Source organism: Heptranchias perlo, chromosome 22, assembly GCF_035084215.1.
Source record: "Heptranchias perlo isolate sHepPer1 chromosome 22, sHepPer1.hap1, whole genome shotgun sequence".
Classification (NCBI taxonomy): Eukaryota; Metazoa; Chordata; class Chondrichthyes; order Hexanchiformes; family Hexanchidae; genus Heptranchias; species Heptranchias perlo.
The window spans coordinates 10,777,343-10,799,201 of record NC_090346.1 but is presented as its reverse complement, the minus strand read 5'-3'; the positions used below and the strand labels follow the sequence as shown (position 1 = coordinate 10,799,201).

The 21,859-nt window shown below is 42.1% G+C and overlaps 1 long non-coding RNA gene across 1 annotated transcript in view; it reads right to left on the bottom strand.

Annotated features, from left to right (window-relative positions):
• LOC137340864 (uncharacterized) overlaps window positions 1–21,859 on the bottom strand; it is a 273,978-nt gene that overhangs the window by 27,406 nt on the left and 224,713 nt on the right. The window contains exon 2 of the long non-coding RNA XR_010966889.1: window positions 15,974–16,026. This is a non-coding gene — a long non-coding RNA (uncharacterized lncRNA). The remainder of the gene's footprint in view (window positions 1–15,973; window positions 16,027–21,859) is intronic.

The following is a 21,859-nucleotide window of genomic DNA, read 5'->3' as shown; positions in this document are numbered from 1 at the left end:
AAAGAGACAGAAAGGAAAATAAAAAAACTTGAAAATTTAAATTTTAAAAAATCTCTGAAAAGAACTTACTACATGCAGGAATGAGATTGAACAGTTTAAATTGTTCCATTTCTGGGCTAGAGAGGTTGACTGGCATTGTATTAACAATTATTGCATCGTTTAAATGGTAATTTTGCTGTTAAATATGGGCCCTAACTTTCTGGGGTGAGTTTAAAGGGCAATTAACATGTAAATTCAGCAAGTTCTTAAAAATAGCGGGGAGATTGAGGGCGAGATGTTGTCTGTGCGAAGCAAATGGCGTAAATCGATCAGCAGGTTCTGGAGCTTCGGAACTCATGGCGTATCTCTTCTTCCCCTGAACTTGCTGGCTGATTTGCGCATTAATAGTGGCGTGCGTCATTAACTCGCCATCATTTTTCCAGGACGATTTGACCCATTGTATTGGAAAACCAGAAAATACTAGAACAACTCAGCAGGTCCATCAGTATCTGAAAGGGAAAGGTAGGCGATCGTTTTGGGTGAGACCTTTCATCGGAGCTGCAGTTCAGGTGAAGGGCCAGCCTTGAAACGTGGGCCTATCTTCAGAGGCTGACTGGCCTGCAGTGCATTTCCAGTATTTACCGTTTCCACTTTATTAAGTGTTTTTTTTTTACTTACTATGTTTGTGTGGCTTTCATTGTGTGCAACTTGCTTGATATTTTACAGACGTGTTGAGATGCTGTTAAGAAAAAATACTCCCTCCAGAATTAAATGAATTTTGGCAATAAGAATTTTACCCAAGTTATGCAAATAATCAAAAAAAAACAGGCGCCTAAGTGCGGGATTATCTAAGTGATGGCAATGACGAGTATAACCAGAACATGCCTCTGGGCTTTAAACATTCACTGTTGCCATGACTACAATTGTTATTAATCTCCAATTGCTGCTGACATCAGTAGTCATCAATGAGGATGGGCTGAAGAATTGCTGTCTTTATGCCTAATTTCCCTCTTTCAATGGTGTGATTCGTGTAAGAGGCAAGCTCAACGGAGAGCTGGACTTATTCCTGATTTGGTAGAAAACATTCAGCACTCAGTAATTCTCACACGGGCAGGATTCTAAATAGGGGAAGAAAAAATACCCCAACAACTTGTACCAGGCAGCAAGAAAAATGGGCACACCAACGCACAAAGTCTGTTTGAACATTACAATCCAGTGGGGAGGACGAGTGATAATTCCATTGCTGACCACCCTGGGCAAACGAGTGCAAATTTAGCGACAGCTTCTAACAGAATTACTGAAAAATAAGTGACAAAGCACCCGCTTGACATCCTTTAAAGATGCCGGTGATGGACTGGGGTTAACAATTGTAAACAATTTTACAACACCAAGTTATAGTCCAACGATTTTATTTTTAATCCCACAAGCTTTCGGGGGCTTTCTTTTAAAGAATTCTTTTAAAGATTCCTTTAAAGAATCAGAGGGATTTTCCTCTGCTATCAATTCTGCTGCAAGTTGCAAAATGTTCTATTACTTTTGCAATTAAACATAAGCTGGAAAACTGCCTAATCCTCATAGAGCCAGACTGCACTATATTCCATGGTATCCATTCCTTCACCCAACATATCACACACCTTGTCTTTCAGGGCCACAACTACGTTTTTCTGACATGGAGATTATTACATGGCTGCAGGGTTGAGGGTGTAAGAAGTGTTTAGTCATGATACTCTGGCCATCATGATGCACCATCTGATCTTTTCCTGTCCATCATTTTTGTATGTTTGTATGACATTGCCCCATTCCTCCTCTTATCTCTTCCAAGATGCCCACCCAAAACCACTACTGATTTCCTTACCAAAAGCTGGCCCCACAATGTCTAACCATGCCACTCTCACACACCAATTAAAACTGCAAATCACATCAGTGTATCATAAACATCATGAATGATGTTTATGATACATTTATTGCTATCCAAATGTTTGAAACCTGAAAATCCATCATAAATAATTCAGTCTGCTGACCAACCTCTAAACTCTCTTGGTTGTGCATGTACCAAATGGTTTTAGGATGTACGTCAGAAGATAATTAGCAAGGTGCACGAGTTAAACAATCTCAACTGGCCCACTGGTGGACACTGCAACTGATTTTGGAGCTCGAAAGTTCAGTCATGAAGTGGCACCAGTCCTCGAGTGTCTGGTCGAAGTGGCTATTCGTTATATATCAGCCTGCACACTGAATACTGATAGGCTGTTGGGTCATGAGAGGGTATCAGAATCAAGCTTGATTTTGTCCATAGCCAATATTCATATCTGTGCACTTTTAGCCATCAGGAGCAGTTATGTTGGCTGTTTTTTTCTTCTCCTCTCTAACTCGGGCTCTAGGGCCAACTTTAGTGCCCTAAACCTCCTGCAACTTGATTTAATGTTCTAACTTTCTATTATGGAGCTAACATTAGCCATACTATGTCCTTTGTTGAATAGACTACTTATGATTGGTGGGGGCATGAGAGGGAAAGAGGGGAAATGGAAATTTCAGCAGAGAGAAGACTAAGTCAATGAAGTGATAAATGTATTGCCAGGCTAACCTGTTACAAGGAACAAAGTATGAAAAGCCTTTTCCACAGTGTGACGAACATTGACATGCAGCTCACTGTTTATATGATTTCCTGTGTGAGCCTCTGTATAAAATATACCACTGTTGTCAAAGATGTTCTGTTGCCAGTAAAGATTTCAAGCCAATAAAAATAAATGATTGGACAAAAAATAAACGCGTGTCCTGATGTGGCCTGGAAAGGCCATCAGACTTTCTAATGTTTCAGTTTTCAAAGCTACAGGATAAACAACACTTTCAAGGACAACAGTTTATTATATGCACTGTCCATTACCACAGAGATCTTTCCTACCCGAAGAACAGACTTGCAACACTCTGATAAACATTATTCAGGGGTGTGTGTGGGTGTGGCGTGCAAGTGAGTGTGACGGTCTGTTGGTCAGTCGGTCATGGCTCAGTAGGTAGCACTCTCACCCCTGAGTCAAAAGGTTGTGGGTTCAGGCCCCACTCTAGGGACATGAGCTCAAAATCTAGGCTGACTCTCCAGTGCAGTGCTGAGGGAGTGCGGCATTGTCGGCGGTGTGGTCTTTCAGATGAGATGTTAAACCGAAGCCCCATCTGCCCTCTCAGGTGGATGTAGAAGATCTCATGGCACTATTTGAAGAGCAGGGGAGTTCTCCTCGGTATCCTGGTCATTATCACACTGCTGTTTGTGGGACTTTGCTGTGCCTAAATTGACTGCCGCATTTCCCACATTACAAGTGACTACACTTCAAATAAAAAAGTACTTAATTGGCTGTCAAGCACTTTGGGACATCCTGAGGTCATGAAAGGCCTATATGAATGCAAATTCTTTTTCTTTTACTCTCTTCAAACTCAAATCTCACCAATATACCATACCCCCTACATTTAAGTCTAAATCATTAATATATAGCACAAAAAGCAAGGGGCCAAGTACTGGGCCCTGCGGAACCCCACTGGAAACAGCCTTCCAGTCACAAAAACACCCGTCGACCATTACCCTTTGCTTCCTGCCACTGAGCCAATTTTGGATCCAATTTGCCACTTTCCCTTGGATCCCATGGGCTTTTACTTTTTTGACCAGTCTGCCATGTGTGACCTTGTCAAAAGCCTTGCTAAATTCCATGTAGACTACATCAAACGCACTACCCTCATCGACCCTCCTTGTTACCTCCTCAAAAAATTCAATCAAGTTAGTTAGACATGACCTTCCCTTAACAAATCCATGCTGACTATCCTTGATTAATCTGTGCCTTTCTAAATGACAGTTCATACTGTCCCTCAGAATTGATTCCAATAATTTGTCCACCACCGAGGTTAGACTGACTGGCCTATAATTACTCGGTCTATCCTTTTCTCCCTTCTTAAACAACAGTACAACGTTAGCAATCCTCCAATCCTCTGGCACCATGCCTGTAGCCGGGGAGGATCGGAAAATAATGATCAGAGCCTTCGCTATTTCCTCCCTTGCTTCTTTTAATAGCCTGGGATACTTTTCATCTGGGCCTTCTTAGCAGTTTGAGATATGAGCGTTGATATGACCCATTCTACAATGTGCTTCCTTCAGACTTAAAGCAAACTCAACTATCTGAACCAAAGCCAGTTTGCTCATTCTTAATCAATTACTGTTTGATCCTGGTCCAGAAATGCCACTGCTTTTCTCAAAGAACGACTCTCTTACTCGTCTAACAAGATATAATGTGAATAATCTGCTGGATTTCCTCATAGTCTAGCTTCTTTGGAATGTATTCGGAATCAATTGGGAAAAAAAAGCCCAACTCTACATGGAGGTGTCTTTTTTCTGAAGTCCCTAACAACCCAGAATGTCAGTAGAGTTCATTTTGCAACTTCTGAAGTGTTTGCTCGTGTTTTACTGGAACTTTTGCCATTGGAATCCAAGTTCAGATCCAGCACAGGCTGACGATATGAAAGTTTCCTCTGTCTGTTGGCTGCGAGGGTCCTATGTGAAATGAGTCTGGCAAAGCTCAGTCTAGTTCATATTGGCCAGGGGCCCATGGAAAGAAAGTGCCTCTAATTCAGCACTAATTGGCATTAAACTGGTCATCTGACTAAGAAAGGCCATGGGCAGCTGATGTGGGAAATGGAAATGTGCAGACCAATGCAGCAGAGGATCTTCCCCTGTTGCTGACTGTTGAGGCACATTGTTGGGGCAGAACAGAGGAGTTTTACTCTGCATCTAGCATCCATGGCCTCACCCCCCACCCCCCATCTCTGTAACCTCCTCCAGCCCTACAACCCCTTGAGATCTCTGCGCTCCTCCAATTCTGGCCTCTTGTGCATCCCCAATTTTCATTACTCCACTATGGGCAGCCATGCTTTCAGCTACCTAGGCTCTAAGCTCTGGAATTCCCTCCCTAAACCTCTCTGCCTCTCTCTCCTCCTTTAAGATGCTTCTTAAAACCTACCTTTTTGACCAAGCTTTAGGTCACCTAATATCTCTTTATGTGTCTCGGTGTGAAATTTTGTCTGATAACGCGCTCCTGTGAAGCACCTTGGGATGTTTTTACTACGTTAAAGGCGCTATATAAATGCAAGTTGTTGTTGCTCTACCTGACTTAGGAGTGTTTGATGCTGATACTGGGTGCCTGAAAAGGGAAGGAGTCTGTTTCTCAGCATTAATATGCCTCAGTTTGATGAATGTAAAATTCACAAAAAAACACACACAAACTTTTAATACTGTAATGCAGAAATGGCCACAGAATATTCCACAGTCTTTAGAGATGTCCGAACACAACGTCAATCAAAGCTTGCATAAAGAAAGAAGTTGCATTTATATAGCGCCTTTCACAACCTCAGGATGTCCTGATGGCCAGGGCACCGGGGAGAATTCCCCAGCTCTTCTTTGAAATTGTTCCGTTGGATCTTCTACATCCACCTGAGAGGGTGTAGTCACTGTAGACTCTTTGAACTTTACAAACAGTGAAGCAGTGCTGTTGAGATTGACGGTAACACTAAGCCAAGATTGGCAAATTGAGCCTAACCTTTGGTACGAGTCAGGTAGTTGGACAGAAACTTCCTTGGTACAATTAAACATGCAAGTAATTTAAAGAATTAATGAAGGGTAGTGTCACTCAAGAGCTTATTGCTCCAAGTGATTTTTCAAACCAGTACCAAAAATAACAACTACCCGGGGAAGAACAAAGCAATAAGGAAATATAACTTTTCACTAATGGGTGTCAAAACAATTAATGGTCCCACATGTATTAGGGCTGGGCAGTCTACTGATCATGTGGCTGCAACACTAAAACTGCCCCTAATTCAACCACAAGGTTGCATGTAACTTGATCTGATTAAAGTATCAGGCACACTTGCGGAATTAATCACAGAGGAGTTCCTGTTTATGGACAAAGGGATTAAAATCTCAGAAGATAACACCACAGAACAGGTCATGTTTATAGGCAGGTAACACATGGTTCAGATTCAAATTGACAGTTTTTAAAAAAATTAATTTTTAAAAGAACTTTGTTATTGTTTGTTACTCCCTGTGGCGGATACTCAGGTCCATGTAACATACTTCAGTTTGTTTAGACAGGCAATATCTTCTGTCTAGTCTGAGGCAAGGCATGGCAAATATTTTAGTGAACATTTTTTGTGGTGCAAAATATTTTTTTCCAACACAAATCATACCAACACTATAACAAACATTTAACTAAGAGACGTTTCTGTAATAGAGGGAGGTGACTATGTGCAACAGAATGCCAGAGAGGCACTGATGACAGAAAGGGGGTGATTTTAACCTAACTCACAGGGTGGGAAACCCACGGGATTGGGTGGAATGTTGGTTTTACACCACGTCCAATATTACTCTCTGTTGACTTCAAACGGAGAGTAAAATCGAATGGGTGGAAAACCTGCATCGCATCCGATCTTGTCAGTTTTCCGACGGGCTGGTAGGGTTGCCAACTCTGGTTGGACGTAATCCTGGAGGCTTCATCACATGACCTCCCACCTCCCACCGCCCTGTCCATTCAAACAGCCCTTTTCCCATCTCCAATATTTTTATAACTAATAAATGAAAGTGTTTAAGGAAAATGAAAGAGAAACACTGTTTTTATTATGCCCCTATGATTTTTCTCTCAGGAGATTGATCTTGATTCCTGAAGAGTCCAGGACAATCCTGGGGGGGTTGGCAACCCTACGGGCGGGTTAGGTTAAAACTGTCCCCATAGTGCCAGCAAATTCAAGAGAGAACGGGAAGATGGTTGTTGGAGAAAGTGACTGAAGAGTATGAGAGACAGAATAGTACATGATATATTTTAAGTGTTGGAACGGCCCCAATGCATCGTAATGGTTGCATCCAGCCTTGTACATTCCAAAGATCCTAAAGAAATAAGTCTCCTTTTTTATAGGAGAGCAGTAAATGTTTACTTCATTTGTTATAAAAAAAAGCTCAGGGGCCTGGCAGTAGACAACCCACCCTCGTACTCTGTCAATATGATAGAGGATGTGGTAGAGAGCCATGTTAATATATAATTTAATTTATGTTCAGCTTTTCACTGTGCCTTAATTACCACTGAGCAGCAATTCAGCTCGAGGGCACAAGTTGTGCTAATTTATGCCAACTTTTAATAAAATTGGGGTTGTTGTGTATGTGACTAGCAGACTGAAGATTCAGCCACTGCGGGGACTCAAACCTAAATCCATAACCATAGATATAATCTTAACCAAGATATTACTGAGATAGTAGATTCCTGTCACGTTATAAGCAGCTCCATACAGATTCCCACAGACACTGTGATTACAGGTTACATATGACACAGTGGCTTAAACTAACTTTTCTGGGCACCGGATTATGTGGGATTTTGGGAATTGGCAGGAAATAATGAGAAAAAATCTCTCTTCCCCGCCTCTAAGGTTAGTGCACAGTCAACTATTCCTAAGTACATAGTCTTGTTGCAACACAATATTATCCACTAAATAGAAGTCTACACTTAACTATATTAACAGAGCAGCAACCAATCTCCAGTTATGCTACATATGAATTTAAGTGCAACACTTTGGCATGGGAACGATTCACTGGACCAGCGCTGGAGATGTGGGTTGGAGAATGACACCTTGCTACATCTCCCTTGGGATGGTGCGAGCATTCAGCGTACTGGGCGATTATTGCAACGTTGCATTAATGGTTATCTGAGCAGGTCTATTAACATAAAAGTGTCCAGCAGAGACAGGAAAACTCAACAGGAGACAAAGCTCTATGAAAGACGGCTATGAATCAGAGGTTGTTCTCCTTACAACAGAGAAGATTAAGGAGAGATTTGATAGAGGTGTTCAAAATCATGAACGGTTTTGATAGAGTAAATAAGGAGAAACTGTTTCCACTGGCAGGAGGGTCATTAGCCAGAGGACACAGATTTAAGGTAATTGGCAAAAGAACCAGAGGTGACATGAGGAAAAATAAATGTGGCAGTGAGTTGATGATTTGGAATGCACTACCTGAAAGGATGGAAGCAGATTCAACAACAACTTTCAAAAGGGAATCGGATAAATACTTGAAGAGGAAAAATTTGCAGGGCTATGGGGAAAGAGCAGGGGAATGGGACTAATTGATTAGCTCTTTCAAAGAGCAGGCACAGGCACGATGGGCTGAATGGCCTGTTTCTGTGCTGTATCATTCTGATTCAGTGGATATCATGAAATATGAATGGGTAGATTTCAGAGTAAATCTGACTTCTCCATTATTTGTGTTCTGCTGTAGAGTGCTGTAATTTAATTATTTTTAAGTGGGAATATAACAAGTTGATCCATTAACATCCACATCGAATGACAAACAAGCAGCTCACATGTCCCTTCATAGCTTTCCTGTAGATCAAACACCAAGTCCCTCCACTCCTCCAACCACTTCTCTTTATTTTTGTTTCATTTGTTGATACAGAATTGAGCAAAATAAAGACTTACATTTCTGCAGGACCTTATCATGTAGCAAAGCACTTCACACGCAGTGAATTACTTTGAGAAGCAGTGACTTGTTTTGTACGCAAATTTGGCAGCCATGTTTGTGCACAGCAAAATCCCACAAAGAATAATGACATGACTACCGGCGAAATCTTTTTATGACCATGTTGGCTGAGAAAGGAATATTGGCCAGGGTACCAATGGTCTTCTTCGAACAGTTCCGTGGGAACTTTAACATCCACTGGAACAGACAAGAGGGGACCTTAATTTAAGGTTTTCATCTGGAGGGCAGCAGCTCTAACAATGCAGCACACCCTCAGCACTGCACTAGAGTATCCACCTGGATTGTATGTTCAAGTCCTGGAGTGGTGCTCGAAGCCACGATCTTCTGGCTCAGAGGCGAGAGAGTGCTACCAACTGAGCCAAGCTGTCAAGAGTCAAGAGGCAGTCCTGGAATTATAATTATGTAGTGAATATATGATTATTGCTAAAATGAAACAGATTTATAGGCCACCAAACTGCAACATGTTTATGCTTCTTCAGTAGTATCTATAAGTGTGCATGATATTTTTAAAAAAGAACCTGCAATAATACATTAATCTTTATGGAGGAAAAGAAAAACAAGACTACACCTAGAGGGTGCATGATTTCCTGGATAAACTGTCACCATTTATCATTAGATGAAGGGCCAATTTATCTTTGACTTACAAATGGAGGATAATAAAAGGTTAAGCAGATTACATGATTTAGATGTTCATGAGTGAGCTATGGTTGGCTTGCTGCTCAAAGTATAAATAATGCAACATATGCAACCATTCATTAGTGTCTTTATAATACTCATAAAAACATCTTGGGCAGTGACATTTATTGTTTTTATGGCTCTCTTTTAGAACTTCTGTTTTGCTTCGAGGATTATTTTCGAGCTCTCTGGGATGAGTTCAGTTTCAGGTTATATCACCGTACTGCAGCCTCCCCCCGCCAGGGTTAGAGCTGTTTATTGTGTAGTAAGGGTTCTGCCAGTTCTTGGGTTATTTTTGGGATCGCTTATGCTTTAAAATGTTGAGCATACGACTAAAAAAAAACAGTATCAATTTTATAAAGTGTTCACTTGCTCCCATCAATGACTTAATTGATGAACAGTCATGATGTGGAGATGCCGGTGATGGACTGGGGTTGACAATTGTAAACAATTTTACAACACCAAGTTATAGTCCAGCAATTTTATTTTAAATTCACAAGCTTTCGGAGGCTTCCTCCTTCCTCAGGTAAATGAGGAAGGAGGAAGCCTCCGAAAGCTTGTGAATTTAAAATAAAATTGCTGGACTATAACTTGGTGTTGTAAAATTGTTTACAATTAATTGATGAAGACAAGACCCCGGTGCGGAACTGAGCCATGGTTGGGGGAGAGGGGAAGGGGAGGGGAGAGTGGGGGGGAGAATTCGCCTTCCAGCCGAAACGGGCACAAAGTCGGTGGAGTGGCAGCGATGCCCATCTGAAGCGTACTTGGGTTCGGCCTCAATTAAATGCCACCAGCACCAAATGAGTGCCCTACTGCAGCTCGCCAATTGTGGAAGGGTGAGAAATTGGACAGCTCCCACACTGAGACGGCAGGTAGATCAGGTCTGGGGGGGGCGGGGAGAGACAGTCCCGGGGGCTGGAGTTTTTTTATGGGCCCAGGACAAGGAGCTTACTTGTAACAAATCACAACAGCACTTTTTTTAGAAATGACTACACTCAGAAACTTACGTCATGCGACTTGATGGGAAGCGCCCATTTTACCTTGGCAACACTTTTTTCCTGGTAGACTGCCCCTGGAGACATTCTTGTATGATTAGATGCTTGTGCTCCAAAACATTGCTTACAATGTCCCCACAGTCGCTATTTGTTCAATCCCATTGGATTTCTCTATGAATCAGAGCAGACCTTCCTTTGCAGATTGTGTTGGTAGCATTTTCGTCTCTGAGTCAGAAAGTTGTGGGTTCAGTCCCACTCCAGATTTATACACACAATCAAGGCAGCACTGAAGAAGAGCTCCATTGTCAGAGGTGCTGTCCTTCAGATAAGACATTAAACCATCAGCCTGTTCAGCTAATTTGGATTGGTGTCCAAGATCCCGCAACACTATTTGAAGAGTTGCTCTGAAACCCTGACCAACACGACTCTGTCAACCAACACAACCGAAGAAGATTATAACTAGTCATTCATATTGCTATTGTGGGGTCAGTTACTACAAATTCATTGTATTTGAAAGGCTTTGAGACACTTCTGAGAGATGTCATAAGGCATTATTTAAGAAAGAACTTGCATTATTTAACACTTTATCATGCCTCTCAGGGACAGTCCAAAGCTCTTCACGTGCATGAATTACTTTGAAGCCCAATCGCTGTTGTTATGCAAGTGAATATAAATAGAAACCTGTCTTTTTTTTTTCATTCCTGAGAGAAAGCCTGAGATTTCCTGTTTTCACATTTGTGGTTTATGTTGCGCATAGATTTTGTGCAAGTTTACTGGATCGCGGATTGCATGAGGAACCAGAGGGTAAGCTTTGGTTTTAGGTATTGACTGAATTTTCCCATCGTTTTTATGCATGACTGGAAAATTCTGTCTGTATTTTTTCTTGGTTTTGTGCTGATCCTAGTTTTCCTGTGTCTGTCAAAGCCTTGAGAGTCTCAATGAGTTTGGAGCCTACAAGGACCAAGGCTTTTATTGTCATGAAGTTGTTGGAGCAACTCATCACTTGACTTCACCTGGCCCATTTTTCTTGCTTTCCTTGTCCATCTTATCATTTCACCAGTAACACTTACTCTTTGATAGTGGTCATAGTTTGTATTCCACTGATTTTGGACCAAAGGGATTTTTAAACTTTTTTTTCTCCACTCTGTAGAAAGGGTGATTTTTACACTACTTGTTGTTACATCGGCAATTTTCTGCTATTGCCTGCTCTGCATTCCAAGTCAAGAAAATAATCAGATTTGTTTGAATTTGCCAAATCAGCGCTGAACTCCAAACATAGAAGAGACCTAAGTCCACTGTCCAGATTGTCTTTTATCATTTACGTCCAATTTTTAGTGAACATTTGCACATCAAGGTGTAGATATATCAATACTGGATGATGGAATATTTTCCCACCTTTTGTAGTCATGTCAAGATTAAGCAATCCTAAATCACATCCAACAAGAATCAGCCCTCACCAAGCGAGGGGAGGGGAGGCGGAAGAAGGAAAATCGTTCTACGCCAGTAACGCAAAACTGGCTCCTAGTGAATTGGCAGCTGGTTTTACACCGCGTCCAAGGGAAAAGAAAATCGGGCATGGTGTAAATTGGGCTGCCGATTCGCTATCAGCTCATTTCACGCTAATAATTACACCCCTGGTGCGCTTTAACCGTAAACTAAGAGCATCATCCCCCTTTTTGCATTAGTCTGCTATTTTTCTCTGATTAAGACTGCCAAGAAGAATAACAATACTTGCATCTGCATATCATCTTTCACATCAAAATGCTTTATACAACAAATCACTTCTGCAGTTCGGTGATTTGTTATGTAGGGCACACTTATGATGCCACATGTGTGCTTCAGACTAAATCCAAGCTGCTTTATACTCCATCTCCATATTTCCAAGCAGACAATTAAGGCAAGCATTACCACACATACAAAGAATACTTCTTTTCTCCTTCCTCCTCCTCCCAAGCAACCTATCAAAATGATTTCCCCCCCCCTCTCTAATTAGTAGTGAGTGCACTTTGTGCTATGCACTGTCACTCAGTAACAAGTGGGGCAAGATTACCCAGGCTTATTTTACACAAGACCCTTACAGTCAGCAGAGGGTAAAGACCTTCATTCTATCAGGTTACTTTCAACCACAGTTTGCAGAGATGGAAACCACTAACAACAGCTTAACTTACATAACATGCCTTCAACCCAACAAAACATTCCAAAGTGCTCTACATAAGTGAAGAATAGCTAAGCCATTGAACTACTTCGAGTCATAGCATCATACAGCACAGAAGGAGGCCATTCAGTCCATCGTGCCTGTGCTGGAACTTAGTTACTTTAGGTTCCAGTCTAGTACCTATTAGTGTAACATTTAATGCCAATGTGTTAACTTGTATGCACTGCAGGATTTACTTACTGTTTGGGAAGTAAAGGCATTTGAAACTGGCACATGACAGATAGCTTGCTGGTCCCAAGCAGAATGTAAATCTTGTGACAGTAGTTTTTAATCAGCTTAACTGTTGTGCAGCTGAAATTGGGATGATTGGTGCTACGGTATAAAATGTGTACATTTGTACAAGATGTGTTGGCAAGTCTGTTTAAAAGTAATTGTGTTGAGGGGGAGCCAGTTGCAATGGGGATAGAATACTGCGCAGTTACAGCTGGCTGCCAATTAGTCTGGTCTCAAGTTGTTGTAGTCTTGTAGACTAACACCATCTAATGTATGGAAATATCAGATTTATTTCTACCATATGCTTCTGCATACAAGTGTAGGATTACTATATTTTTAAAATTACGTTTTTTTTAGATTGAATCACAAGCTACAAAACATCAACAAAATAAACACAGGCCGATATCCAAATCAACACATACATGTGCGTCTCAAAGTATGGTACAAATGTCTCAATGCAATTATAAACTGAGCCTTCCATTCCTCCTTCTCTATAGCCCAATAATTGGCAATGTAAATGCTCTTCTCTGTCCCTGGATGGGATATGTACTCCCAGTATTGTTCCCCTATAGCCACCAACCCAGAACAGTTACGCAGGGTTCCCAGAGGATTTCCACATCTCATTCCTGTACTCCAAGGATCTTTTTCATCCCTTCCCAAATTTAATGGTAGAGTCTCACCTCTCTGAAATTATAAAAAGCCATTTTTTCTGGGTTTATTATTCGTGAGGACCAAGCTCCCTCAGTGGGAACATCTCAGTGACTCTCTTGATTGCCATGCCAGCATAAATCTCTTTGCCACCGGCAATAATCCCAGAATGCATATCATCATCATCAAAAGTTGTCCCATCTACCTTGGCTATGATACTTACTGCTGCTTCTCAGCTTGCAAACGTAAACTGTGCAAAATTCAATAGGAATTCATAATAGGTTTTAAAAAAGTATAATAATGAACCCTATGTTTCCTTGGTAACTCAGTAGTAAATGCCCATGAGGTGCCATGTAAGGCATGAAGTTCCAATTCTGGGTCTATGCTAATCTCAGCTATGGTCGAAGTAGGGAAGCTACAACTTGCCTCTGTGCCTCTGAGTAGGGAAGGGAATAATCAGCTCCTGATTACCATGCAGTGCTAGAAAATTTGCATGTGGGAACTTTGGCAATAATACCTCTTTTCAATAACTGGCTGACTTGAGTTGCAAATGGAAAAAGTGCCACTTGAGAGAGGTACCAGGGCGTTTCTGGTTATATGTTAGGTGTCAGCTTTGGCTCAGCGGTGGCATTCTCGCCTCTGAGTCAGAAGGTCATGCGTTCAAGTCCCACTCCAGAGACTTGAGCGCAAAATCTAGGCTGTCACTTTCAGTGCAGTACTGAGAGAGTGCTGCACTGGCAGATGTTAAACCGAGGCCCCATCTGCACTCTCAGGTGGCCGTAAAAGATCCCATGGTATTATTCGAAGAAAAGCAGGGACATTCTCCTGACATCCTGGCCAACATTTATCCCTCAGCCAACATCACTAAAACAGATTGACTGTGCATTTATCTTATTGCCGTTTGTGGGACCCTGCTGTGTGCAAATTGGCTGCCGCATTTTCCCTACATTTTCCCTACATAACAACTGTGACTACATTTCAAAACAAATTCATTAGCTATGGAGCACTTTGGAAGATGAAAGGTGCTACATAAATACAAGTTCTTTCTTTTATCAAAGAAAATGAGCCTATAAGAAGTGCATCGCTCAATTCTCCTCAATAAATTGGCATTGGCCATTTTTTATGAATGTTTTCAGAATAATTCAAAGAGGTGAAAAGAAATGTATTTTTGCCATGAAGCCTCCCCGTGATGAGCTCCTGATCTTAGCCCAGCATGGGATGGCAGTGAGTGAAGATAAGGTACACTTAGTCACTGTGGGGCCATTCTTACTGCCTTGTCTCTGCCTAAGCATCCAGCTGGTGATGGTGCCTGGCTTGAGGAGACCAGGGGGAGAATTTATTTATTCACAAAACATCGGCCGTTACATACTGCAAAGACGTCCCATTAATTTAATTCAGTTTTTAGAAAATTTTCGAACAGCAGCCATGAAACGCCAGGTTTGCGAACAGACTGCTAGTGTGAGGACTGTTTTCACTGGATCGAGATCATTTTTTCCTGGACGCCATCCAGTGATCCAACGTTGGTTCAATTCCCTGATGATATTGATTAGCGCGGAGTGTAGCATTACATCTTATGGTGATATTTGCAATCCCTAAGCTAACAAAAAACAACAGACATGGTCCAGAGTAACACGAGAATGACAGAAAGCTTGCTGTGGAGTGGGACAAACAGCAACAATATGTATTACACAATCTTCCTAATTTGCCAGACGTGTGCTGACGTTATTTCCAGTTACAATGCTCCGGTGAAATTCGAACTGAAACTATCCCTTTTCTTTATTTTTTTCAACTTGTCTTCAGCCTTATAAGGCAAATGACATCATCAGACAAGGTCAACCCCAAAAGGACAACCAGCCAATCAGATACCCAGCACAGAGCAGCCGTAGCGATGAGCTGCCCAATCAAAGTTTTCGGATCTTTTCTTCTCCTCACCGGTCCTATAAAGATCAAGTTATAAGTTTTCAACAAAACAAAAAATCTTCTCACTTGCATTTCAAGGAAATATGTGAAGAAACATGGAGGTAAAATTTCCGCTTCACGCCATGCGTGAGAACGTATCGTGGAATTGCGCTCTACCCAGCCTGTGATTTTTCGCCCTTTACTTTTAGTGGATAGAAAATCGCTGGCTGGGAGCACAGAAGTGGAACTTTATTCCCATGGTAGTTCAGCTAAAGGAATACAAGTTCATCTAAATCGGTTATTGTGAGGATTGCCATGTGTCACATAGTAGGTTTGATTCTTTATCCTCTCCAATTTTCTTTCCTTTACTTCCGATGGCACTAATGCATCGGGACACGTTCCTCATGACCCACCTGTCTTCCGATACCTTGCCCAAGTGGGCATTTTTCATGTGTGAGCCTAGATACTGTCAGTCGGCCCTTAGGCCGTAGTGGGAAAAGGAGAGGTAATCACAGCCAAGCCCATTCCATGAGCACTTTCCAGCAGAGGTCACTGAATAATGATCTTGTGGACAGCTGTTGACTTTTATTGTAGCACCTCCAATTCTAGCCCAGTTGAGATTGGTAACTCAGCACAGACCAGCCTGGGATCTTCCTCGTCTGTAGGGTTCAGTACCACATTGCCTTTACCAACTGTCTGATCGAGGGAGCCCGTTGGTTTGATTCTTAATGCCTCTCATTATTCCTAGACCACAGCAAGCTGGCTTTTTCCCAACAGCGAAACAAAATTTTACTGTACCTGACAAAAAGAAAAACTGCAATGCTGGAAATCTACAATAGGTCCATCAGGATCTGTAATAAAAAAAAAGACATATTAACTTTTCAGGTGTATTTATGTGTTTCCTACATTACAACAGTGACTACACCTCAAAACAGTACTTCATTGGCTGTAAAGCGCTTTGGGACGTCCTGAGGCTGTGAAAGGTGGTATATAAATGCAAGTTATTTATTTCTTTCTATACTATTTACAAAGAATTCTGGAGACCAAATTAACAAACAAGCTAATAGAATACCACAGCAAATAAACAGAGGGAAATGATACAAAATGCAATGAAAGTGTAGTGTTACTGGTTTTTTGATTGCAAGCCATACATTTTCAAGAGATGACTGGTAGCCAATGGAAGAAAGAAATTCACTGAGTTTACATATTTAATGAGCCCATAGTGAACATATGGACCTCTGCAGAGTACTTAATGATATGTTGATTAACTCCTTTAGAAAACAGAACCATAAAAACCTGATTAGTAAGAAGATTGAAGGACAGGTTCAGATACACAGTTAAGTACTCTGCAGCATGGAGGGTATTGAGCTGGTGGGACAATGGTAAGTGTCAAGTCATGGAAAGGATGAGTGAAGAATGTAGATTATAGGGTTTGACAGATACTCCAGAATTTCACTTAGAGGGAAAGATTCACATTCACCACAACATGTTTCTCAGAAACATTTCAAAGGGATGAATTACTATTTATTTTGAAGTGCACTGTCTGTCATCATGCAAGTAAATGCCATCTTGCACGTAGCATGATCCCACAAACAGCACTGAAGTGAATGAGCAGTTAATCTGTTGTTAGTGGCGGTGATGAAGGTAAGACTGTTGGACAGGGCAAACGGGAGAACTTCCATGGAATCTTTAGCGTCCAGTGGAAGAGGCAGATGGGTCCTCATTTCACATCTCATTTGAAAGATAGCACCTCCGACAATGCAGCAATCAGTACTGCACTGGAGTGTCAGATCAGAGTCTGTGCTCAAATCCTGAAGTGGGGCTTGAACCCACAACCTTCTGACTCGAAGGTACTGCTAACTTAGCCAAGCTGACACTCACCTTTTGGTGGGTGAGGACAGGAAGGGAAGAACTTTGCAGAATCTTCCCTCAGGAGGTTGAATGAATTTGGTGAAGTGCATGATAAGCAAGGCCATTGTTTTGCAATGGTTGAATAAGTCAAAATCCATTTTATTACATGGAATTCTACGAGTGTTTTGGGGACCATGATTCATCCACTTTTCCATGAAAGGTAGAAATCAGTAGCCTTGATAATGAGGCAAATTGAGGAGGGTCTGCGGAAGGTATGGGGGGTCTTTTTAGCTCCATGCTTCTGTTCTAAATCAGTATCAGCATTACCCATCAACTCATTCCTTTTAAAATATGTTTATTAATCAATTTTTGTGCTCATTAAGATGGAGGATGTCAGTGGTGTGGAATGGAACATTTTGATACAATTTTCCCCTGATTATTTCTTCAGTGGATCCAGATCGTCTGCACAAAGAGTACAAAGCAAGAGGCTAGAAGACAAACATCTGCCGCTTAAGCTTACTTCCATTCAGAGATGCAGTCTTTAAGAAGCATAATATGGCATAGACCTGCAGCGTTGTGTGCGTGTGCGTGTGTAGTATGCGTGCATGTATGTAGTGTGTGCGTGTTGGTGTATGTGTTTTTGTCGGTGTGTGAGTGTTGGCGTGTGTGTGTGTTGGCCTGTGTGTGTGTTAGCGTATGTGTGCGTTTGTGTGTGTGTGTGTGTTGGTGTGTATATGTGTGCGTGTGTCAGTGTGTGTTGGGTGTATGTGTGTGTGAGTTTTGGTGTGTGAGTTGGCATGGAATCATAGAATGAATTACAGCACAGAAGTAGGCTATTCGGCCCATCAAGCCCACGCTGGCTCTTTGTAAGAGCAATCCAGTTAGTCCCATTTCCCCACTCTTTCCCTGTAGCCCTGAAAAGTTTTTCCCTTCAAGTATTTATCCAATTCCTTTTTGAAAGCCACGATTGAATCTGCTTCCACCACCCTTTCAGGCAGTGCATTCCAGATCATAACTACTCGCTGTGTAAAAAGGTTTTTCCTCATGTTGCCTTTGGTTCTTTTGCCAATCACCTTAAACCTGTGTCCTGTGGTTCTCGACCTTTCCGCCAATGGGAACAGTTTCTCTTTATTTACTTTATCTAAACCCTTCATGATTTTGAGCATATGTGTGTGTGTGTGTGTGTGTGTGTGTGTTGGCGTATGTGTGTGGGTGTGTGTGTGGGGGTGTGTGTATGTGTGTTGGCATATGGGTGTGTGTGTGTGTGTGTGTGGGGGGGGCGGGGTGTGTGTGTGTGGCAGCCGTTACTACAACTGAGCCTGTCCAATTCCCACACAAACATGGCAAAATTTACTTCTCAAATGCGTGAGTTGTAATATGACAGAAATCCTATCTCTCTTCTGGGAGCCTTCTAAATCTAATGTACACGTGTGAAGACCTTTCAGAGCCGTTTTACCTCCCTTCGCCCACCCGCGCCCCCAACCCCCCCCCACTTCGCCACCCCACTGGTGGGGTGGTTTAATTGAAAGGCTTTTTCGAGCCAACAGCTAGCGAATGCCATCAAATTAAAGAAAATAAAAAAAAGATGTGGTTACTGCATGGTGGCTGTTGTGGCTGCATAGCTTAGGATTTAAGTGGCAGCTCTCACTGTTCACTGCAATAACTTAAAAACAAAATTTGAGCTTCGGTTTCCGTGAATTAGAATCGAGAAGGGAACTTGAACTCAGTCTCTCTGCAGTAACAACATCAGATACAATAAATTATTTAATGAGGAAAAGGGATTTTCTGAAATCACACAAATTAATCATCTGAGTTTGTGTAATAACTAGAAACACATGGCAAAAGATTAAACGAGATTAACTGATTTATTCTAAATTCAATTGACATCATGATTTCCAGAGGGAGCAAACTGTTAACCTCTTCAGAGCTACAGTAGCCTCACTGTATCAAAATTAAAAGGAAAAAAATGACCTTTTTATGCTTTAAAGGCACAGTTATTCTACAAATAGCAGTTTGAGGTAGGGTTGCCAACTCTGGTTGGATGTATTCCTGGAGGTTTCATCACATGATCTCCTGCCTCCAACCGTCCCGCCCCCATACTCCCGCTGTTGGTCGCCCAACACGTCCATCCTCGCGATGCCCCGCCTTCCCATGGCCAATTGGAAAGCATAAGGACTCTTCATTAACCAATTGGATGATTCTTGACTGTCCTGTCAAACATCCTTTATTCTCCATCTCCAATATTTTCATAACTAATAAACTGAAGTGTTCGAAGAAAATGAAAAAAACCCAGAATTTTTTTAACGCCTCTATGATTTTGCTCGCAGCAGTGTCCTGGAGATTAATCTTCAATTCCTGGAAACTCCAGGACAATCCTGGAGGGCTGGCAACCCTAGTTTGAGGCTGTTACCTGATCAAGAGTGAGGCAGGGCTGGTAGATCTGAGTTATACCGCCAGACCGACATTGCTCTCTGGTCGGGAAAAGACGGGCTCTGGGCAAGTGCAAAGCTCCACTCAACTGCATTAGAATGCCGGTTAAATTTTAATGTTAGAAAGTCGACAGGACAAGCAGCTCTCTGCTGACATTCACAAGGTGAAAAAAATCAAAGTTGCATCATGTGAGAACTTTTAAAAGTTAGGGAAGCTGAGGTGGTGTGATGCCTGCTCCCCCTTGGGCTGTTCTTGTTGTATATTCTCTAAATTGCAATTGGACGCCTCACACTGGAGGTCTACTTCATATTCTACATTGAGGAGTATCTGGAACTACTTTGCTTTATCATACAATATGTAGTTTAACTGGTCTATTTAACCACAATAACAAATGCAATTCTTTGCGTTTCTCCTAATCTATTTTTGAAGGTATTTATATTCTCTCTTCATTTCCCCCTGTAGTTCTTTCTCTGATCTTTCACTATTACTCCATGAGAGGACAGGCAAGAACTCCCCAACCCATGACCTCTACCGCCTAGAAGGACGAGGGCAGCAGGCACATGGGAACACTATCACCTCCAAGTTCCCCACACCATCCTGACTTGGATGCATATCTCCGTTCCTTCATCGTCACTGGGTCACAGTCCTGGAACTCCCTCCCAACAGCACTGTTATAGAAACATAGAAACATAGAAAATAGGAGCAGGAGTAGGCCATTCGGCCCTTCGAGCCTGCACCGCCATTCAATATGATCATGGCTGATCCTGTATCTCAATACCATATTCCTGCTCTCTCCCCATACCCCTTGTGAATAGAAATCTATTTATCTCCTTCTTAAATATATTAAGTGACTGTAGCAGCGCCTTCACTGCACAGACTGCAGTGGTTTAAGATGAAGGCCCACCACCAACTTCTCAAGGGCAACTAGCGATGGGCAATAAATGCTGGCCTTGCCAGCGATGGCCACATCCCAAGAATGAATATAAAAAAAAAACTTGCAACCAGGTCCCTACCAGCTGCTACAAGATGCAAATGAGCAGAGCAGAATGGCTCATTTTTTGACTTTCTCTCTCTCCCTATGGGCAAACACTTGGCTTCTGCTTGATGCCTCCCACGATGGCAGGGCTGAAGTAGGCTGGGGATCTGTGGCTATGAAAGCACGGCCTAGTACTCCATGGGATATCACAGTGGAGCTGTAATGCGTTGCTGTTCACTCTCAATTAATTTTATGGTAAAGCAAAACCATCTTTGATGGCAGACCCTTCAGCCATCTTGGCTCCATAATCTGGAACTCTCTCTCCAAACCCCTCTGCCTCGCTACCTCTTTTCCTACTACAAGTCAACAGTTATTTTACACCTCTGTGAGGTGTCTTGGGACGTTTTACTATGTTAAAAGCACTATTTAAATGCCAAATCAAAAGCAAAATACTGCGGGTGCTGGAAATCTGAAATAAAAACAGAAAATGCTGGAGAAGCTCAGCAAGTCAGGCAGCATCTGTGGGGAAAGAAATAGAGTTGATGTTTCAGGTCGAAGAACTTTCATCAGAACTGGAAGATGTTAAAGGGTTAAAGTTTTTACGCAAGTACAAAGCCAGGGAAAGGGGGGGGGGGAAGGGAGGAAATAACAAAATAGAAGGTGTGTGATAGAGTAAAGGACAAGAGTGATTAAATGACAAAAGGGATGATGGTGCAAAGCAAGGTGGGTGATAATGGGATGGGTGAAGAAACAAAAGATTGATCAGGAGTAGCTGTGAATGGCAACAGCAGAACCATTACCATCACTGGCTGGCCGAAAAAATGGGAGCAGTGGTTATGATCTGAAGTTATTGAAATCAATGTTGCGACTGGAGGGTTGTAAAGTGCCCAAACGAAAGATGAGATGCTGTTCCTCGAGCTTCATTGGAACAGTGTAAGAGGCCGAGGACAGACAGGTCAGAGTGGGAGTGGGACAGGGATTTAAAATAGCAAGCAGCTGGCAGGTCAGGGTCACGATTGCGGACAGAGCGGAGGTGTTCAGCAAAGCTATTTAAATGCCAGTTCTTGTTGTTTGATCCCCCAACGCCTCGATTTTAAAATTCTCATCCTTGTGTTCAAATCCCTCCATGGCTTTGCCCCTCCCTATCTCTGTAACCTCCTCCAGCCCTACAACCCTCTGAGATCTCTGCGCTCCTCCAATTCTGGTACCTTTGCCCCACCATTGGCGGCCGTGCCTTCAGCTGCCTAGGCCCTAAGCTCTGGAATTCCCTCTCTAAATCTCTCCACCTCTCTCTCCTCCTTTAAGATGTTCCTTAAAACCTACCTCTTTGACCACGCTTTTGGGCACCTGCTTTTTTAAAGAATTAAACTCTGTCTGAAATTGTTCAAGATTGTCAAAAGCAAATCTTCTTAAAATATAAATATACA